This window comes from Stenella coeruleoalba (assembly GCF_951394435.1).
Source record: "Stenella coeruleoalba genome assembly, chromosome: 16".
In the NCBI taxonomy this organism is placed as follows: domain Eukaryota; kingdom Metazoa; phylum Chordata; class Mammalia; order Artiodactyla; family Delphinidae; genus Stenella; species Stenella coeruleoalba.
Window position 1 is genome coordinate 40,726,769 of NC_137162.1, and position 20,917 is coordinate 40,747,685.

Here is a 20,917-nt window from a genome sequence, read left to right on the forward strand (position 1 = left end):
AGAAAATGTCACAGCCAAGGGGAGACAAAGGACACATGATGGCTAGATGTAATTTGGTATGTTGGAGAGGATACTGGGGAATAAAAGGGAAAATAAGTAAAAAAATAAGGAAATCTGAATAAAGTATGGACTTTAGTTAATAATAGTGTATCAATATTATTTCATTAATTGTCATAAAAGTACCATACTAATGTAAGATGTTAATAACAGGGGAAAATGAGTATGGGGTATATGGGAATTCTCTGTACTATCTATGTAATTTTTTGTAAATCTAAAACTGTTCTAAAATAAACATTTTACCTAAAAATATGAACTAGAATCTGAAGAATGAAAAGGATGCAGAAGATCCCAGGTAAATTTTTCCGGGCAGAAAACAGCAAGAGCCAAGTAACTAAGAAAGGAATAAGTTTAGGAAATTCAGCAATAGGAATAAAATCACTTTGCTTAGAAGTGTAGAGGTAATATAACTATCCCTGGAGGTGTGAATCACATGATTATAAGGAACATGGAATGTTTAACCAAATCATTATAGCCTTGCACAGTGTTGTCGTTTCTTGAACATCTGTCATGGGGTTCTTTCTCATAACAATAGAAATCTAAATTCTCCAGTTGATTAGACTATAAGTTAATAGTATCCAAAAGTTTGAAGCCTCCATAGCTATATGTGTCATGCCAGCATGAAGCTTAATGCTTCAAAAATGTGATTGCTCACTTGGATAGCATTCCTTGATGGCATAATTCAAATTTCAGTAATTGGATAAGTTAATTGAGGAATAACCCAGACTTAACTCTTTAAAAAATTAATTTGGCAGTCAATTTGATACAGCAAAGTAAATCCTAAAAGAAATGGAAGAGTGTCTGATAGGACTATAAAAATGCTGACAAATTGGATTGTGGAGCAGCTTTGCAGTTTCCTGTTATTTGGCAAGAAAAATCCAGCAGACCATTTTTATGCCTGGGTATTATAATAGATGAATAAAAGAACATAGGTCAAAAATCAGAAAACTACATAAATGTTTGATTTAATTCATTATAAATAATCTTCATTTTCTGAGAAATATTAAAGTTCTTATGTAATTTTTAACAAGTCTAGTTGGTGCCTTTGGGAAATGTGTCACAAATAGAAATTAATATTATTCTGAACAACTTTTAGTTTAATTTCATGTAACTCTGTTCCAGAGTTGACATAACTTGACTTGGACTATAGACCATGTTTCATTTAACACATCTTATGTTTTTCCTTGTAGATGTTTGTAAGTTATTTTATTTGAAAACGTGCTAAGTTGCAAATTCCTTAAGGGCAGAGGACATATAGAGACTGGGAATAAGTAAATTTGACAGACTTGCAGAGCCGATAGAATTTCTGCTGAATATTTATTGGGTACATAAGTTTTATTAAGTCACTGGAATAAAATACATTGTGTTTTCCCTTATGGTTTTATGCATTTGGTGAGATTATATATTCATTTATATTTTTATCTAGTATTTTTAGTATGTCACATTTTATGCTTAAGTTTATATTGATATAGGAAGTAATATTGGAATTAAAAGTTTTTTTCCTAAATTATTATTCAGGTGCCCTATCATCATTTACTGAGTAATACAGTATGTTAAAAATAATATGAAATGCTACCTTTATTATATACTCAATGCCTTCCCCTCCCCTTGTTTCTCATCCATCCAAGTACCACTTTGGCAAACTTCAGTCACTTATTGTAACAATCTTATAAAGTGATTAGTATTCTTATATTTTTCTTACAGATGATGGAACTGAAGTGTATAAATGATAAATGACTCATATACCTAGAAGGTAACAAAAAAGACTAATACCTGTTGAATATGTAAAATATATAAATTCTTCAGTAGTCTTAGAAAGTTTTATTGGTAATTTTTTATCTATTTATTTTAGTTATTTATATAACCACTTATTGCCACCAGAAACCATTCTAAGCAACTTATACATATTCATTTACAGCAACTTTCTAAGATCTATATTAATAGCATCTTTATTTACTCTGAGGAAGCTGAGGCACAGAGAGGTAAGATAACTTCCCTAAGGCCATAAGTTCAGACCTGGTGACGCCAACTGTAGCTTGTGCTCTTAACAGTTGTGCTGTGTTGCCTCTGTTTCTTAGATCTGTCCAAATAATTGAGGAAATATATGTATCTAAAGTTGAAGAAGTAAGACAGTTCTCATTTGTAGTGCAAAGTACTGATACTGTGGATAAGTATAGCCAGATAAGAATACGCAAAATAATTAACTAGAGTCATTGGTAGTAATTTCAAACAAAGGCATATTCCTATATGCCAGCAATAACTAGTCATAAAAATGAAATTAATAGAAGCCTAATACGGTATTTAAAAATATCATATGATAGCCCAATACATTTTTCACTTTATTTTTGAGGTTTGTGGCAGAATTTTATAGAATAAATGTTTCCAAAATATCCAGTGTTGTAAGAGGAACTAGAGTGGGACTAACGCATGATGCAGTCAACCATATGTAGGGATCAAAAATGCTTAACATTGAAGGCAGTGATTGAGTTGATTCATAAATTAATAGTAGGCATTTACAAGGTAGAAAAGGTGAGGGAAAGAACCCAGACAAAGGAGAAAGCATAAGTATGGAAACATGCTTTTTTCAGTTCAAAGATAATTACATGCTAAATTAAGTTTTCACTTTCTGTTTCCTTCTCCCAAGTCTTAATTAGATCCACCTGCATGGTTTGATATGGAAAGATCCATAGGCAAATTTTACATAGGATATTCTTCTGTTCGGGAAATCTCTTTGGATTAAAGTGATTTACCCACTAATTTAGCTATATAAAGCCAGTTTCCTTTGCTGGAGTGCATTCAGTTGTCTCCTGAAGGCTCTACACTATCCACAAGGTCTTTTGTTTTTCTGTTTTGAGATGTGTGTTTCAACATCTACCAGCCCCCTTCTATATAACGAAGAAAACACAAAGGTCAGTGCTCTTGGATAGCCTGTATTTCTTTAAAAGTACGGCTGCTCCAAGGGCACTGAAGAGCACTATTGTCAAGGAATGACAGCAACATATAAATAATTAAAATAGTGATTTTACATATTGTCTGGAGGAAACTGATCCTCCAGCCTCATTTCTCTCCCATACTGAAGCTGGATTATGTCTTCCAGTCTCCCATATGTAAACTGTAGACATTTGACCTCCTCATTTTTGCTATGTAAAATGGAGAGACAAAATTCAGGGCTGTGTTGTGAGTCATGAATTGAGGATGATGGAATCATGGGGTGGAATGACACTGGGTCCCTAACCTGAATCTGGAGGAGAACTGTCCCCACCATTCAGGTACACCTTTTTTAAGTTTTAGGGAGTGAAGAATAAATTTTTATTTTGTTAAATCACTTGTCTCTTAGGGCAACCAGAGTTACCTTCAGGAACAGACTGACTCATACCTTTCCTTTCATTATTTTAGACTTGGTTCCTTTATTATTTGAAAATATTTGTACTTCAAATCTATAGTTTAGATTTAAAGTATATATCTAATAGGTCTTACATCTGGGTTTTCTTAGGGACAGTTTTTACTGACTATTTTTTTATTCTATAAGTTTGAATCATATGTTTCTGTTTCTTTGCATCTTATAATATTTTGGTGAAAACTAGAAAGTTTAATATGTTGTGTGTCAACTCAGAAAGTCAGTAATCCACTCCGCAACGGGAGAGGCCACAGCAGTGAGAGGCCCGCGAACCAAAAAAAAAACAGCAAGAATTCCCTGGGAACTGGGCTTTTGTTGTTATTTTATATCATTTTCTTCCCCCTCCAGTGTTTATAAGAGGACTCAATTCTATAGCTTGGATAGTTTTAAGTCTGTTCACTTTTAAAGCTACCGCAGGTTTGGGGAAAGGGAGAAAGTAATGTCTAGTTAAAATGCGATAAGTTTGACTATTCTTAATGAAGTCTCACTCTTTTGTCTTCAATAAATTTAGCTTTAATTGTTGTAAACCTCTAGTTAATTTCAAGAGTTATAAACAAGTTGTTTTGTATATTTTTTCTAATGTTTTGCTTTCATAGAGGAATGTTTTTTCAGGAGTACTTATTCCACCATTCCAGAAGTGCTTCTCTCCCAAAATACATTTTAAATATTTGTTTCATCTAGGTTTTAAGAAGGGTATTTACTGGGACAGTGGCTAATAGCTGCTTGAAAAGAATTTTATTTGATTACACTGTGGTACCAATTGATGTCTTAAGGTGTCATGGTTGAGCTGCCCTAGATGAGCTTCTGGTTAGTTGTCAGATCTGTGGCAAGTTACTTGAATTGTCAAATCTCTATTTGTACTAGAAGATGAGAATACTATTTTATTTATTTACAAGATATATTTAAAATGCTAATTTATTTAGTTCCAAAGTCTTTAATCCTAGCTCTTAATATGAATAATAAATAAATAAATCCATTTAAAATAAGCAAATATACATCACTTTTCACAGTTTTTGCACTGAGTTAGCTTGTGAATCATTAAATGAAAATGATAGATTTTTTTAAAAGTGTGACTGGCTTTAATAATTATATTTAGATTTAATCCCTCTGTTTATCGTCACTTGACAAATAGTAAAAATTCAAACCACTATGTGAAATAACCATCACTGTATGACTGAAATAAATAACAGTCACAGTGCTGTAGAGTTATTAAAATCTATAAAGCTCTTGGGAATGTGTGGTGAGAAATGATAGTCCTTGGTATGTGAACTGATTCTTTATGAAATTCCTCAAAATATCTTTAGAAAGCAAGACCTCAGTATATAGCTCATCACTTTGAAGAGAGTCTTATTTTAAATAATGACCTAGGATGTACTTATTTTTTGCTCTCTATTAGAACATTTGTTTGTTTATTGATTTATTTTTAAATTTTTATTGGAGTACAGTTGCTTTACAATGTTGTTAGAACATTTATTTATTATGCAACTCAAAAAAACGTTTATCTCTGGGGAATAGTAGAAACACAGCCAATAGGCTATATTTTATTCATAAACATATCAGTACAGCAATCTCCAGGGTATTTGGAAAATTTAATATGATACCAGTAATAATCCGTAGCATTTCAGTCACCAAATGAAAGGATTATTTCTGCATACTGATTGAGAAGTGATCTATAATAAAACTTTTTCAGCATTTTGAGTTTTGCAGCAATGGCACATGAATACTAGATTATTAAATCACATTGGAGTCTCTTTTCCTCTTCCTATAGATGAGGTTACTTCTTCAGAAATGACCTGTTTCCTTTAATAGCCTTCTAGCTGTGCGAACTTGGATAACTTGCAGAATCATAGAATCTCAAGGATAAAAGGAATTTTAAAGGTTACATTGTCCAGTTATTCACAGAATTCATAGATCTTTTCTTTATTCAGCACTCCCACAGAGTAGTCATTCTGCTTCAGTTTAAATATTTTCAGGGAACAGGGAACTCAGTACAACCCAATGAACTCAAACTGGTTTCACACAACCCTGAGTATTAAGAATTCTGTCTGTTCACTTCGTTCGTTTGAATCAGCTTCCTCACGTTGAAAATGGAGATAACAATAGCTGTCTATTTCACAGAATTATTGCAAGGATAAAATACATAATGCGTGTAAAAAATACAGTGTACATAGTGAAGCTGGGGTAAACCTGTATTCCCATTCAGTGCTGTAAACTGTATGATTATTCATAAATATTTGCTTCTATTCTCTGGGGAAAAATACTTCACTGCCTGTTGATATTAAGCTCAGCCAGGTGACTTGTTCAGGCCTATGAAATAAGAATCTAAGTAACATGTACCACTTTTGAGAGCCCAGGACATGGTCTCATGATCCCGTTTCTCTTCTGTACCAGTGACCAGTAATACACTCAGAGTCTGCTTTGACTGAATGGATCCAGGAATGAAGATAATATAGAGCAGTGCTCTAGTAGGCCCCAAGTGGTCACACAATTCACTGAGAATTCTCTTGGTTGTAGCCAAACATAACCTTGCCTATCTTCTTTGATGCAGACTTTCTCCTTCTTTCTGTAAAGGCTTGCTTTTCAGGTTATATTCTTGCATACTTCTTACCACTATGAGAAGACCCTTTTTCTCCTGCTGGCCTCATATGAACTTGAATATGAAGCAGACAGGAAAGTGTACATTTTTGGGCTGTACACATAAGATTTCAATGACATTACTAATTCAAATAGGTATTTATTGGATACTTTGAGACCCTTTTCTCTATGTAATGATCTTTTATGACATTATTTTCATGAAAATTTATTTGGACTTCTAATCCTTTTTCTTTCACAGAAGAGGGACAAATAAAGCAGACCTTCAGGTTTGTGTGAGAAATATCATGATAATATATGGTCCCAGGTTGAGGGAGCAGAACTTAGCACAGTGAAGTTAAATAAATCCATATAATAAACTAAAGACATTTTTAAAGTATAGATTCTTCTAAAATCATAAGAATATTTAAAATTTACTACAGTTCTCCAAATCCAAATGTAAGAGGATTGAAAACTGTATATTCTTTGGGGTAAATTAGGCACAATAGATGATAATAGGCATGCAAACAATAGGCATGACATAAACAACTGAAAGTAAATGAAATGAATAAAGAGCAAATTTTATGCTATGGAAAAAACAATGTCCTAAGGTAAGAGCTATTAGGAAACTTTGTCATCTTTTGGGCGAATTGATTGAAACTCTATCATTGAGGCAGTGTATAAGAGAAATTTCACAACAGTATAATATAAGGAAGAACCTCAGGCTCACTTGTGAAGATGGAGTAGGTCAATCATATGTAATAATGTTTCAGATTTGAAACTTTTTTTCAAATATTCTTTATTTTATAAATTTTTCAAAATTTTACACTTATTTATTCATCTCTATTCAAAGATTTATCTTCATTATTTCTTCATTATTAAATTGATGGTATTAGTTTTCTATTGCTATTGTAACAAATTGCCACAAATTCAGCAGCTTAAAATAACATAGGTGTATGACCTCACAGCTCTGTTGATCAGCAGTCTGAGTACATCATGGCTCAGATGGATTGAAGTTCTGTTTGGAGTCTCACAAGGCTGAAATCAAGGTATTGGCAGGGTTGTATCCTTACTGGAGGCTCTGGAGATGTATTCATTTCTAAACCCATTTAGGTTGTTGGCCAAATTCAGTCCCATGTATTTTACAACATGGAAGTCCCTGTTTTCTTGCTGGCTATCAGCAGGGGGCTGCTGTTAGTTCCTCAAGGCTTCACTCTGTTCCTCACACGTGACCCCTACATCTGAGAGCCAACATGTGGAGTACTTCTCACTTGGAATCTTTCTGACTTCTCCTTTTAACATATCTCTCTGACTCCAAACAGAGAAAGTTCTTTGCTGTTAAGGATTTGTCTTATTAGATTGGGCCCTCCCAAATAATCCAGGATGATCTATTTTTAGTTTTATAAATTTAATTACATCTGGAAAGTTCATTTTAACCTGTTCATAGAGATTAGGGCATGGGCAACCTTGAGTATTTTAGGAGCCATTATTCTGTATACCACATTGGCACATGTAAAAAATCCAATCAGAAAAAAAATTTATAAACTGGTAAAGGTTTTACTGCATTCCTTCTCCAGTTACTCCCTGGAGATAACCTCTGTTTATACATCCTGTGTAGTTTTCTAGAAATGTTTTATGCATACAGTAATGGATATAAGTATCAATATCTATCTATGTATGTATCTATCTGTATACAGTCTTTGGCATATAGACATATGTCTATCTATTCTCCCATTTTTAAATCTCTGTTTTTTACTGTACATACTCTTTAGTATCTTGCTTTAGCTTAATAATGTGTAGGATATTCTTTAATGAATGACGTTTTCACCTGACTTCCAGGACAGTATTTTCTCTTAGTCCTCCTTCTATTTTAATAAGTCCTCTCTTCAATATTATTTTATTGATGTCTCCTCATTTCTTTATCCTCTAAGTTTTGGAGTTATTATTGGGTTCAACTTTTTACTTCACTTCTTATCTCTGACTTGATCACTCCCTTGAAGGCTGGATTACATAAACCATTGACTATTTGAAATTGCCACCTGGCTACCTCTCAGATGAGCTGAAGTGGGTTTTCCTACAATTCTGGTTTCCACAGAGGACTTAGTCAGCCTTGAAGCATTCTGAATTCCCAGTGAAGTGAATGGGTATTCTGTGTGCTAAAGGCATGTGAAAGAGTCTGTATCCACAAAGGTAACACAAGCTCCTCATAAAAAAATTCAGAACCAACAATCTAAATTAAGTTTAACTATCAGTCTCAGAAGTGCTAACCAAGTTTTCTGGATACTCATGTGAAACCAGATGCAAATTCTGACAATATTTCAGTTCAGTCAAGCATTTTTGATGCATCATATTTTCTTAGAGAATTCCAGTTATAAATTATATTTTTTATAACTAGGTCTTTTTGTACCCTCTATAAAAACCAAAGAGAAGTTACATATGGCCTAATTGCAGTGTAAAACCTTTAAAAACTTAATGAGATTTGGAATGTTTTAGAAATAGCATAATTATTGTTATTGAAATATATAACTGTCTCTCATGACTGTTTTAATAATTTCTGTCATATTCTATGGAGTTTTTACAGAGTGGTGAATAGATTCAAGGTAAAAGCATTTAATTAATGTTAGTGATGAATATTTGAAAGCAGTAGCTGCTATATGAATTTTTTTAAAATTAAGAGTATTGGCTGACCATGGACCCAAGGAATCAAAAATTGTTTTAATGATCTGTTTTTGTATCATTAAGCCTTATGTGGAGAAGGAATTGAAGAACAAAAATGTATTGACTTAATGCCAGAGATGAACTTGATGATCTTCTGAGATGTCTTTATGATTGACAGCAGGCCATACTCTGATCACTACCAAGTAATTCTCTGTGAATTTTAGGGCTCTGTGCCTGATTTTCCCTTTTTATTTAAGAACAGCTAAAGAGGAGGGTCTTGATGATGCTCTTATCTACACAACAGCTTGACAGAAATTATATGTGAATTGAACCTCTAACTTGTTCTCAAATTGCTACATCAGATTTCTGTTTTGCTTTGGGAATTGTCTCCAGTAATATTGATACACCATCATTAGATGCTGACTAGTAGGACCTGGTGCCATATTTCACTTTAAAGCATTTTATATCAATGTTTAATATATTAATTAAGACATTAATTAATAATATACTTCTTTTAGAAAAGAAGTTAAGTTTATAGAAGAATTGATAAAATACAAAAAGTTTCCACATACCTTCCCTACCTTCATGCCTTACAATTTTCTCTAGTATTTACACTTTCTGTTCCTGTAGACCTTTTGTTAAAATTAATGTACCAATATTAATGCACTGTTATTAACTGAAATTCATAGTTTACATTAGGGTTTATTGTGGTGTATATTCTATGTGATTGTATACTATGTATAATGACATATATCCACCTTAACTCTATCGTAGAGAACAGTTTCACTCCTCTAAAACCTCTCTGTTCTACCTGTTTATCTGTCCCTCCCCAAAAACTGCTCTTAGACAATAACTAATCTTTTTACTATCTGTATAGTTTTGCCATTTCCAGAATGTCATATAGTTTGAATCATATGGTACGTAGTCTTTTCATATTGTGCTGTACTATCCTTACCTATACTATTGATTTTCCTCTATCAAATACTTATCCTGCTGTGTGAATTAGTTTTAGTCATATTCATTACTTGCTATTGATTTTTAATATTTAGTATCACTGTGTGCCAAGGGTTATGTGTTTTGAAGTGATTTTCTCATTTAATCCTCATAATAGTAGACACTATTGTTATCCTTATTTTACAGATACAAAAAATCAGTTTCAGGAACTTTAAATAACTTGCCCCAGGTCTTACAGCTTCATGTGGTATATATGGGACTGGATCTTTATCAGTCTGAATCTAGAAGCCAACTCTGAACTACTATGATATATTACCTCCTTTTCAATTTATTTTTGTGTGTTCTTTCTTTACTGTAGCACTTTAATGCTACAGTAGAGAGCTATATGTATGGGAAAAGGTATATGTGTTGGGAGGTGATTTTTTCCCTGTTTTTAAATAACAGAATTTTTCACATTTTTAAATTCACCTATAGGTCCTTCCTCCCAAGGGACTCTGATAGCCCTATAGTTGTAGGAGGGACCTGGAATTTCAACTTAAAGGGAATTCTGATCTTTCCCCTTTAATTAAGAACCAAGGGTGATCCTCTGAGATCACCAGTACATTTGGTGGGAGAAGACATACTGTCTCTGTTTTTGTTTTTGTTTTTAAATACATTTTTATTGGAGTATAGTTGCTTCACAATTGTACTAGCACTAGTTTCTGTTGTATAACAAAGTGAATCAGCCATATGCGTACATATGTCCCCCATCCCCTCCCTCTTGAGCCTCCCTCCCTCCTGCCCTCCCTATCCCACCCCTCTAGGTCATCGCAAAGAACCAAGCTGATTTCCATGTGCTAGGCTGCTGCTTCCCACTACCTGTCTATTTTACATTTGGTAGTGTATATATGTCCATGCCACTCTCTCACTTCATCACAGCTTACCATTCCCCCAACCCCCATGTCCTCAAGTCCATTCTCTATGTCTTCGTCTTTATTCCTGCCCTGTCCTAGGTTCATCAGTACCACTTTTTTTAGATTCCATATAGATGTGCTAGCATACGGTATTCGTTTTTATCTTTCTGACTTACTTCACTCTGTATGACAGACTCTAGGTCCATCTACCTCACTACAAATAACTCAATTGCGTTCCTTTTTATGGCTGAGTAATATCCCATTGTATATGTGCCACATCTTTATACATTCATCTGTCGATGAACATTTAGGTTGCTTCCATGTCCTAGCTATTGTAAATAGTGTTGCAGTGAACGTTGTGGTACATGACTCTTTTTGAATTACGGTTTTCTCAGGGTATATGCACAGTAGTGGGATTGCTGGGTCATATGGTAGTTCTATTTTTAGTTTTTTAAGGAACCTCCATACTCTTCTCCATAGTGGATGTATCAATTTACATTACCATCAACAGTGAAGGAGGGTTCCTTTTTCACCACACCCTTTCCAGCATTTATTGTTTCTAGGTTTTTTGATAATGGCCATTCTGACCAGTGTGAGGTGATACCTCATTGTAGTTTTGATTGGCATTTCTCTAATAATCAGTGATGTTGAGCAGCTTTTCATGTGCCTCTTGGCCATCTGTATGTCTTTTCTGGTGAAATGTCTATGTAGGTCTTCCACCCATTTTTTAATTGGGTTGTTTGTTTTTTTGATATTGAGCTCCATGAGTTGTTTGCATATTTTGGAGATTAATCCTTTGTTGTTTCATTTGCAAATACTTTCTCCCATTCTGAGGGTTGTCTTTTAGTCTTTTTTATGATTTCCTTTCCTGTGCAAAAGCTTTTAATTTTCATTAGGTCCCATTTGTTTATTTTTGTTTTTATTTTCATTACTCCAGGAGGTGGGTCAAAAAAGATCTTGCTGTGGTTTATGTCAAAGAGTGTTCTTTCTATGTTTTCCTCTAAGAGTTTTATAGTGTCCAGTCTTACATTTAGGTCTTTAATCCATTTTGAGTTTATTTTTGTGTATGGTGTTAGGGAGTGTTCTAATTTCATTCTTTTACATGTAGCTGTCCAGTTTTCCCAGCACCACTTATTGAAGAGGCTGTCTTTTCTCCATTGTATGTTCCTGCCTCCTTTGTTGTAAATTAGGTGACCATATGTGCGTGCGTTTATCTCTGGGATTTCTATCCCATACCATTGATCTATATTTCTGTTTTTGTGCCAGTACCATACTGTACTGATTACTGTAGCTTTGTAGTACAGTTTGAAGTTCGGGAGCCTGATTCCTCCAGCTCCATTTTTCTTTCTCAAGATTGCTTTGGCTATTTGGGGTCTTTTGTGTTTCCATACAAATTGTAAATTATTTTGTTCTAATTCTGTGAAGAATGCCATTGGTAGTTTGATAGGGATTGCATTGAATCTGTAGATTGCTCTAGGTAGTATAGTCATTTTCACAATATTGATTCTTCCAATCCAAGAACATGGTATATTTCTCCATCTGTTTATGTCATCTTTGATTTCTTTCATCAGTACTTTATAGTTTTCTGAGTACAAGTCTTTCACCTCCTTAGGTAGGTTTATTCCTAGGTATTTTATTCTTTTTGTTGCAGTGGTAAATGGGAGTATTTCCTTAATTTCTCTTTCTTATTTTTCATTGTTAGTGTATAGGAATGCCAGAGATTTCTGTGCATGAATTTTGTATACTGCAACCTTATCAAATTTACTGATTAGTTCTAGTAGTTTTCTAGTGGGATCTTTTGGATTTTCTATGTATAGTATCATGTCATCTGCAAACAGTGACTGTTTTACTTATCCTTTCCAAATTGTATTCCTTTTATTTCTTTTTTTCTCTGATTGCCATGGCTACAACTCCCAAAACTATGCTGAATGAGAGTGGCGAGAGTGGACAGCCTTGTCTTGTTCCTGATCTTGGAGGAAATGCTTTCAGTTTCTCACCATTGAGTATGATGTTTGCTGTGGGAAGACTGAGGTCTTCTGCCAGCATTCAGTAGGTGTTCTGTAGGAGTTGTTCCACATGTAGATGTATTTCTGATGTATTTGTAGGGAGGAAGGTGATCTCCACATCTTACTCTTCTGCCATCTTGAATGTCTCTCCCTATCCACTCTGTTTTAGATTCTTTTCCCATGTACGTCATTACAGAGTATTGAGTAGAGTTCCCTGTGCTATACAGTAGGTCCTTATTAGTTATATATTTTGTATATGGTAGTGTGTATATGTCAATGCCAGTTTCCCAATTTACTGCCCCCATTCTCCCCTAGTAACCATAAGTTTGTTTTCTCCATATGTGACTCTATTTCTGTTTTGTAAATAAGTTCTATTTTTTAGATTCCTCATGTAAATTGTATCATATGTTTGTCTTTCACTGTCTGACTTACTTCACTCAGTATGACAATCTCTAGGTCCATCCATGTTGCTGCAAATGGCATTATTTCCTTCTTTTTTATGGCTGAGGAATATTCCATTGTGTATATATACCACCTCTTCTTTATCCACTCCTCTATTGATGGACATTTAGGTTGCTTCCATGTTTTGGCTATTGTAAATAGTGCTGCAGTGAACATTGGGGTGCATATATCTTTTCAAATTATGGTTTTCTCCAGATACATGCCCAGGAGTGGGATTGCTAGATTGTATGGTAGTTCTATATTTAGTTTATTAAGGAACCTCCGTACTGTTCTCCATGATGGTTGTACCAATTTCCATTCCCACCAACAGTGCAAGAGGGTTCTCTTTTCTCCACACATTCTCCAGCATTTATTGTTTCTAGATTTTTGGTGATGACCATTCTGACTGGTGTGAGATGATACCTCACTGTTGTTTTGATTTGCATTTCTCTAATATTAATGATGCTGAGCATCTTTTCATGTGCTTTTTGGCCATCTACGTCTTCTTTGGAGAAATGTCTATTTAGGTCTTCTGCCGAGGTTTTGATTGGGTTGTTTGTTTTTTGATATTGAGCTGCATGAGCTGTTTGTATATTTTGGAGATTAATCCCTTGTTGGTCTCTTCGTTTGCAAATATTTTCTCCCAAGTACAGTTTTATATTACCTAGAAATTTACCAATTTGTCAAGTGATTTACCTGTTTTTTCTTTTTTTTTTTGCCAATTTTTCTATTGGGTATTCTGTATTGATTTTGTATCAGTACTAACTCATTGTTCATCATTGATTTTAGCCCCTTAGGTGTTATATATTTAATATCATCATCACAGTTTAAAATAAATATATAGTCATATCTGGCAATATTTTCTCATATTGTTTCTAGACAACAGTTTCTTTGGTTTTAGATACACAGAAGATAATTTAGGCTCCATGATTTGATTTTCAAATAAGCCCTGCAATTGAACATTACAGTGTCAAAAAAATCTAAAGTATTTCTATTCATTTCCCTAGTATAAAATTGAATAATAACTCAATAAATACATGATTCATTAAAATTTGAACCCATGTAATGTTTCATGAATAATACTTAGAAATTCCTAGTAACGCTTTTACTCAACAACCCACGCACATTTTCCTAAACATCAATTCTTTTTCTTTTTATCTTACATTGAATGTAGGATCTCCTTTAAATAAGGGTTTGCAGCAAAGAGTTGGTTGTTCTCTTTTTGTGAAGTTTCAATGCAGTCATCTCTAAGAATAGCCTGGCTGCTTGATGATTTCCTGAGTGTGATTTTCTGAATCCCCCATGTTAAACTTAAACCTAATTACTCTTGTTCTGTGCCTAAAGGGAAGCGAGGACATCTGGGCAACACTTTCCACATAATTAGCCTTCATATTTGAAGATTAGAAAATTTTGCCTTTGCCTTCTGCTTATGTTGAGCTATTAAAATCCAATTCTGTTTCTTCTTACCATGAAATTTTTAAAATGGGTAAAAACAAATTCTTCTTGCTCTGGTGGCTTGGGAATATAATAGTGGGAATAGTTGTTAAGAATTAGGAAAGGTCAGACCACAAAGGATTTGTTATAGCTAAACACAAATTCAAAAGCAAGAAATAAATTTCAGCATCTGCCAAAAGGCTCAGATTTATAATGGAAATTCCAAATAAAAAGAATTATAAACTAAATTGGATTTGCAATATCAAAATATTTCCGTATGAGATAGATGTGAATATTGTCTATCCAAATCTCTGAACTATATAACCACAAGATTTATTTCAAAACTCTCTGTTTTATGGATGACTGAGATCCAAAGTTAGAAATTATGAAGAAAATAATTTATGAAGAAAGTCAGATCATCTGGCCTTTGCAAAAATTATAAGCAGAAACAGCCTTCAGTGTTCCAAAAAGTTAAAGGAGCATAGGCAGCCAATTAAGCCAGTTTGACATATTAAAAAAAAAAAACACTGAAAATTAAAATGAAACAAAAAAATGTATTTCAGTGAAGTACGGCTCCAAATCTATACCACTTCACTCATGGCCCGTAAAATATTTGATAATAGAGCTTCTTTGGTGAAAGGTTTGCTTAGAGAGAAAATATACTCTACTAATAAACTTGCTCTAGTCAGTGGGGATCCCTGAGAAACAGATTCTGAGGTAAAGATTAGCATGCAGAAGATCTATTAGAAGTGTTTTTAAGATTAACATCTGCCGAGGGAAACGAAGGAAAGATTGGGCAGAGGATGAAGTAAAGCAGTGATCATGTTTCTGTGGAAGTCTGAGCCAGTGCTACAGATGAATAATCTTTAAGATGGAATAACCCTTCAAAGCTGTCCCAGATAGGGAAGAGAGTCAAGCATTTGTATTCCCACATGGATCAATTATTGGATGCAGGCTGACTCTGGAAGGGGGAATGAATTTTGGTGAATTTCAAAAGGGGATGACGGCCAAGGTTTCTATAAATAAAAAGCAAGTGGTCGCTCTGACAATAGGAAGTAACTACAGTAGTCCATCTTTCAGATATAAAACCTAATAATATTTTATTCTGAAAGTTTCTTTTTTTAATATTTTATTATTTATTTATTTAACATCTTTATTGGAGTATAATTGCTTTACAATGGTGTGTTAGTTTCTGCTTTATAACAAAGTCAATCAGTTATACATATGTTCCCATACCTCTTCCCTCTTGCGTCTCCCTCCCTCCCACCCTCCCTGACCCACCCCTCTAGGTGGTCACAAAGCACCAAGCTGATCTCCCTGTGCTATGCGGCTGCTTCCCACTAGCTATCTACCTTACGTTTGGTAGTGTATATATGTTCATGCCACTCTCTCACTTTGTCACAGCTTACCCTTCCCCCTCCCCATATCCTCAAGTCCATTCTATAGTAAGTCTGTGTCTTTATTCCTGTCTTACCCCTAAGTTCTTCATGACATTTTTTTTTCTTCAATTCCATATATATGTGTTAGCATACGGTATTTGTCTTTCTCTTTCTGACTTACTTCACTCTGTATGACAGACTGTAGGTGATCCACCTCACTAAAAATAACTCAGGTTTGTTTCTTTTTACAGCTGAATAGTATTCCATTGTATATATGTGCCACATCTTCTTTATCCATTCATCCGATGATGGACACTTAGGTTGCTTCCATCTCCTGGCTATTGTATAGAGCTGCAGTGAACATTTTGGTACATGGCTCTTTTTGAATTATGGTTTTCTCAGGGTATATGCCCAGTAGTGGGATTGCTGGGTCATATGGTAGTTCTATTTGTAGTTTTTTAAGGAACATCCATACTGTTCTCCACAGTGGCTGTATCAATTTACATTGCCACCAGCAGTGCAAAAGGGTTCCATTTTCTCCACATCCTCTCCAGCATTTATTGTTTCTAGATTTTTTGTTGATGGCCATTCTGACTGGTGTGAGATGATATCTCATTGTAGTTTTGATTTGCATTTCTCTAATGATTCATGATGTTGAGCATTCTTTCATGTGTTTGTTGGCAATCTGTATATCTTCTTTGGAGAAATGTCTATTTAGGTCTTCTGCCCATTTTTGGATTGGGTTGTTTGTTTTTTTGTTATTGAGCTGCATGAGCTGCTTATAAATTTTGGAGATTAATCCTTTGTCAGTTGCTTCATTTGCAAATATTTTCTCCCATTCTGAGGGTTGTCTTTTGGTCTTGTTTATGGTTTCCTTTGCTGTGCAAAAGCTTTGAAGTTTCATTAGGTCCCATTTGTTTATTTTTGTTTTTATTTCCATTTCTCTAGGAGGTGGGTCAAAAAGGATCTTGCTGTGATTTATGTCACAGAGTGTTCTGCCTATGTTTTCCTCTAAGAGTTTGATAGTTTCTGGCCTTATATTTATGTCCTTAATCCATTTTGAGCTTATTTTTGTGTATGGTGTTAGGGAGTGCTCTAATCTCATACTTTTACATTTACCTGTCCAGTTTTCCCAGCACCACTTATTGAAGAGGCTGTCCTTTCTCCACTGTACATTCCTGCCTCCTTTATCAAAGATAAGTTGACCATATGTGTGTGGGTTTATCTCTGGGCTTTCTATCCTGTTCCATTGATCTATCTTTCTGTTTTTGTGCCAGTACCATACTGTCTTGATTACTGTAGCTTTGTAGTATAGTCTGAAGTCAGGGAGCCTGATTCCTCCAGCTCCATTTTTCGTTTTCAAGATTGCTTTGGCTATTCGGGGTCTTTTGTGTTTCCACACAAATTGTGAAAGTTTTTGTTCTAGTTCTGTGAAAAATGTCAGTGGTAGTTTGATAGGGATTGCATTGAATCTGTAGATTGCTTTGGGTAGTAGAGTCATTTTGACAATGTTGATTCTTCAAATCCAAGAACATGGTATATCTCTCCATCTATTTGTATCATCTTTAATTTCTTTCATCAGTGTCTTATAATTTTCTGCATACAGGTCTTTTGTCTCCTTAGGTAGGTTTATTCCTAGATATTTTATTCTTTTTGTTGCAGTAGTAAATGGGAGTGTTTTCTTGATTTCACTTTCAGATTTTTCATCATTAGTATATAGGAATGCCAGAGATTTCTGTGCATTAATTTTGTATCCTGCAACTTTACCAAATTCATGGATTAGCTCTAGTAGTTTTCTGGTAGTATCTTTAGGATTCTCTATGTATAGTATCATGTCATCTGCAAACAGTGACAGCTTTACTTCTTCTTTTCCAATTTGGATACCTTTTATTTCCTTTTCTTCTCTGATTGCTGTGGCTAAGACTTCCAAAACTATGTTGAATAAGAGTGGTGAGAGTGGACAACCTTGTCTTGTTCCTGATCTTAGTGGAAATGCTTTCAGTTATTCACCATTGAGGACGATGTTGGCTGTGGGTTTGTGATATATGGCCTTTATTATGTTGAGGAAAGTTCCCTCTATGCCTACTTTCTGCAGGGTTTTTATCATAAATCGGTGTTGAATTTTGTCGAAAGCTTTCTCTGCATCTATTGAGATGATCATATGGTTTTTCTCCTTCAATTTGTTAATATGGTGTATCACGTTGATTGATTTGCATATATTGAAGAATCCTTGTATTCCTGGGATAAACCCCACTTGATCATGGTGTATGATCCGTTTAATGTGCTGTTGGATTCTGTTTGCTAGTATTTTGTTGAGTATTTTTGCATCTATGTTCATCAGTGGTATTGGCCTGTAGTTTTCTTTCTTTGTAACATTCTTGTCCAGTTTTGGTATCAGGGTGATAGTGGCCTCGTAGAATGAGTTTGGGGGTGTTCCTCCCTCTGCTATATTGTGGAAGATTTTGAGAAGGATAGGTGTTAACTCTTCTCTAAATGTTTGATAGAATTCGCCTGTGAAGCCATCTGGTCCTGGGCTTTTGTTTGTTGGAAAATTTTTAATCACAGTTTCAATGTCAGTGCTTGTGATTGGTCTGTTCATATTTTCTATTTCTTCCTGATTCAGTCTTGGCAGGTTGTGCATTTCTAAGAATTTGTCCATTTCTTCCAGGTTGTCCATTTTATTGGCATAGAGTTGCTTGTAGTAATCTCTCATGATCTTTTGTATTTCTGCAGTGTCAGTTGTTACTTCTCCTTTTTCATTTCTAATTCTATTGATTTGAGTCTTGTCCCTTTTTTTCCTGATGAGTCTGGCTAATGGTTTATCAATTTTGTTTATCCTTTCAAAGAACCAGCTTTTAATTTTATTGATCTTTGCTATCGTTTCCTTCATTTCTTTTTCATTTATTTATGATCTGATTTTTATGATTTCTTTCCTTCTGCTAACTTTGGGGTTTTTTGTTCTTCTTTCTCTAATTGCTTTAGGTGCAAGGTTAGGTTGTTTATTCGAGATGTTTCCTGTTTCTTGAGGTAGGATTGTATTGCTATAAACTTCCCTCTTAGAACTGCTTTTGCTGCATCCCATAGGTTTCGGGTCGTCGTGTCTCCATTGTCATTTGTTTCTAGGTATTTTTAAATTTCCTCTTTGATTTCTTCAGTGATCACTTCGTTATTAAGTAGTGTATTGTTTAGCCTGCATGTGTTTGTATTTTTTACAGATCTTTTCCTGTAATTGATATCTAGTCTCATAGTGTTGTGGTCGGAAAAAATACTTGATACAATTTCAATTTTCTTAAATTTACCAAGGCTTGATTTGTGACCCAAGATATGATCTATCCTGAAGAATGTTCTATGAGCACTTGAGAAAAATGTGTATTCTGTTGTTTTTGGATGCAATGTCCTATAAATATCAATTAAGTCCATCTTGTTTAATGTATCATTTAAAGCTTGTGTCTCCTTATTTATTTTCATTTTGGATGATCTGTCTATTGGTGTAAGTGGGGTGTTAAAGTCCCGTACTATGCATGTGTTACTGTTGATTTCCCCTTTTATGGCTGTTAGCATTTGCCTTATGTATTGAGGTGCTCCTATGTTGGGTGCATAAATATTTACAATTGTTATATCTTCTTCTTGGATCGATCCCTTGATCATTATGTAGTGTCTTTCTTTGTCTCTTCTAATAGTCTTTATTTTAAAGTCTATTTTGTCTGATATGAGAATTGCTACTCCAGCTTTCTTTTGGTTTCCATTTGCATGAAATATCTTTTTCCATCCCCTCACTTTCAGTCTGTATGTGTCTCTAGGTCTGAAGTGGGTCTCTTGTAGACAGCAAATATATGGGTCTTGTTTTTGTATCCATTTAGCCAATCTGTGTCTTTTGGTGGGAGCATTTAGTCCATTTACTTTTAAGGTAATTATCGATATGCATGTTCCTATTACCATTTTCTTGATTGTTTTGGGTTTGTTATTGTAGGTCTTTTTCTTCTCTTGTGTTTCTTGCCTAGAGAAGTTCCTTTAGCAGTTGTTCTAGAGCTGGTTTGGTGGTGCTGAACTCTCTCAGCTTTTGCTTGTCTGTAAAGGTTTTAATTTCTCCATCAAATCAGAATGAGAGCCTTGCTGGGTAGAGTAATCTTGGTTGCAGGTTTTTCTCCTTCATCACTTTAAATATGTCCTGCCACTCCCTTCTGGCTTGCAGAGTTTCTGCTGAAAGATCAGCTGTTAACCTTATGGGGATTCCCTTGTGTGTTATTTGTTGTTTTTCCCTTGCTGCTTTTAATATGTTTTCTTTGTATTTAATTTTTGACAGTTTGATTAATATGTGTCTTGGCATGTTCCTACTTGGATTTATCCTGTATGGGACTCTGTGTGCTTCCTGGACTTGATTAACTATTTCCTTTCCCATATTAGGGAAGTTTCAACTATAATCTCTTCAAATATTTTCTCAGTCCCTTTCTTTTTCTCTTCTTCTTCTGGAACGCCTATAATTCGAATGTTGGTGTATTTGATGTTGTCCCAGAGGTCTCTGAGACTGTCCTCAGTTCTTTTCATTGTTTTTTCTTTATTCTGCTCTGCAGTAGTTATTTCCACTATTTTATCTTCCAGGTCACTTATCCGTTCTTCTGCCTCAGTTATTCTGCTACTGATCCCATCTAGAGTATTTTTCATTTCATTTATTGTGTTGTTCATCGTTGTTTGTTTCATCTTTAGTTCTCCTAGGTCCTTGTTATATGTTTCTTGCATTTTGTCTATTTTATTTACAGGATTTTGGATCATCTTTACTATCATTTTTCTGAATTCTTTTTCAGGTAGACTGCCTATTTCCTCTTCATTTGTTAGGTCTGGTGGGTTTTTATCTTGCTCCTTCATCTGCTGTGTGTTTTTGTGTCTTCTCATTTTTGCTTATCTTACTGTGTTTGGGGTCTCCTTTTTGCAGGCTGCAGGTTCGTAGTTCCCGTTGTTTTTGGTGTCTGTCTCCAGTGGCTAAGGTTGGTTCAGTGGGTTGTGTAGGCTTCCTGGTGGAGGGGACTAGTGCCTGTGTTCTGGTGGATGAGGCTGGATCTTGTCTTTCTGGTGGGCAGGTCCACGTCTGGTGGTGTGTTTTGGGGTGTCTGTGGACTTATTATGATTTTA

General features: G+C 34.8%; 1 protein-coding gene across 3 annotated transcripts in view; it reads left to right on the forward strand.

The window, feature by feature from the left end:
* LOC307174951 (uncharacterized protein) overlaps nucleotides 1-20,917 on the forward strand; it is a 592,470-nt gene that overhangs the window by 421,590 nt on the left and 149,963 nt on the right. Inside the window, exon 11 of one of the 3 annotated variants that reach the window (XR_013824215.1) lies at nucleotides 1,762-1,810. The exons of 1 other annotated variant lie outside the window; for it this stretch is intronic. The gene's annotated coding sequence lies outside the window, so the exon portion shown is untranslated. Of the gene's footprint in view, nucleotides 1-1,761; nucleotides 6,743-20,917 lie in introns of those variants that run through there. One more of the 3 variants, XR_013824216.1, reaches the window with a different exon arrangement.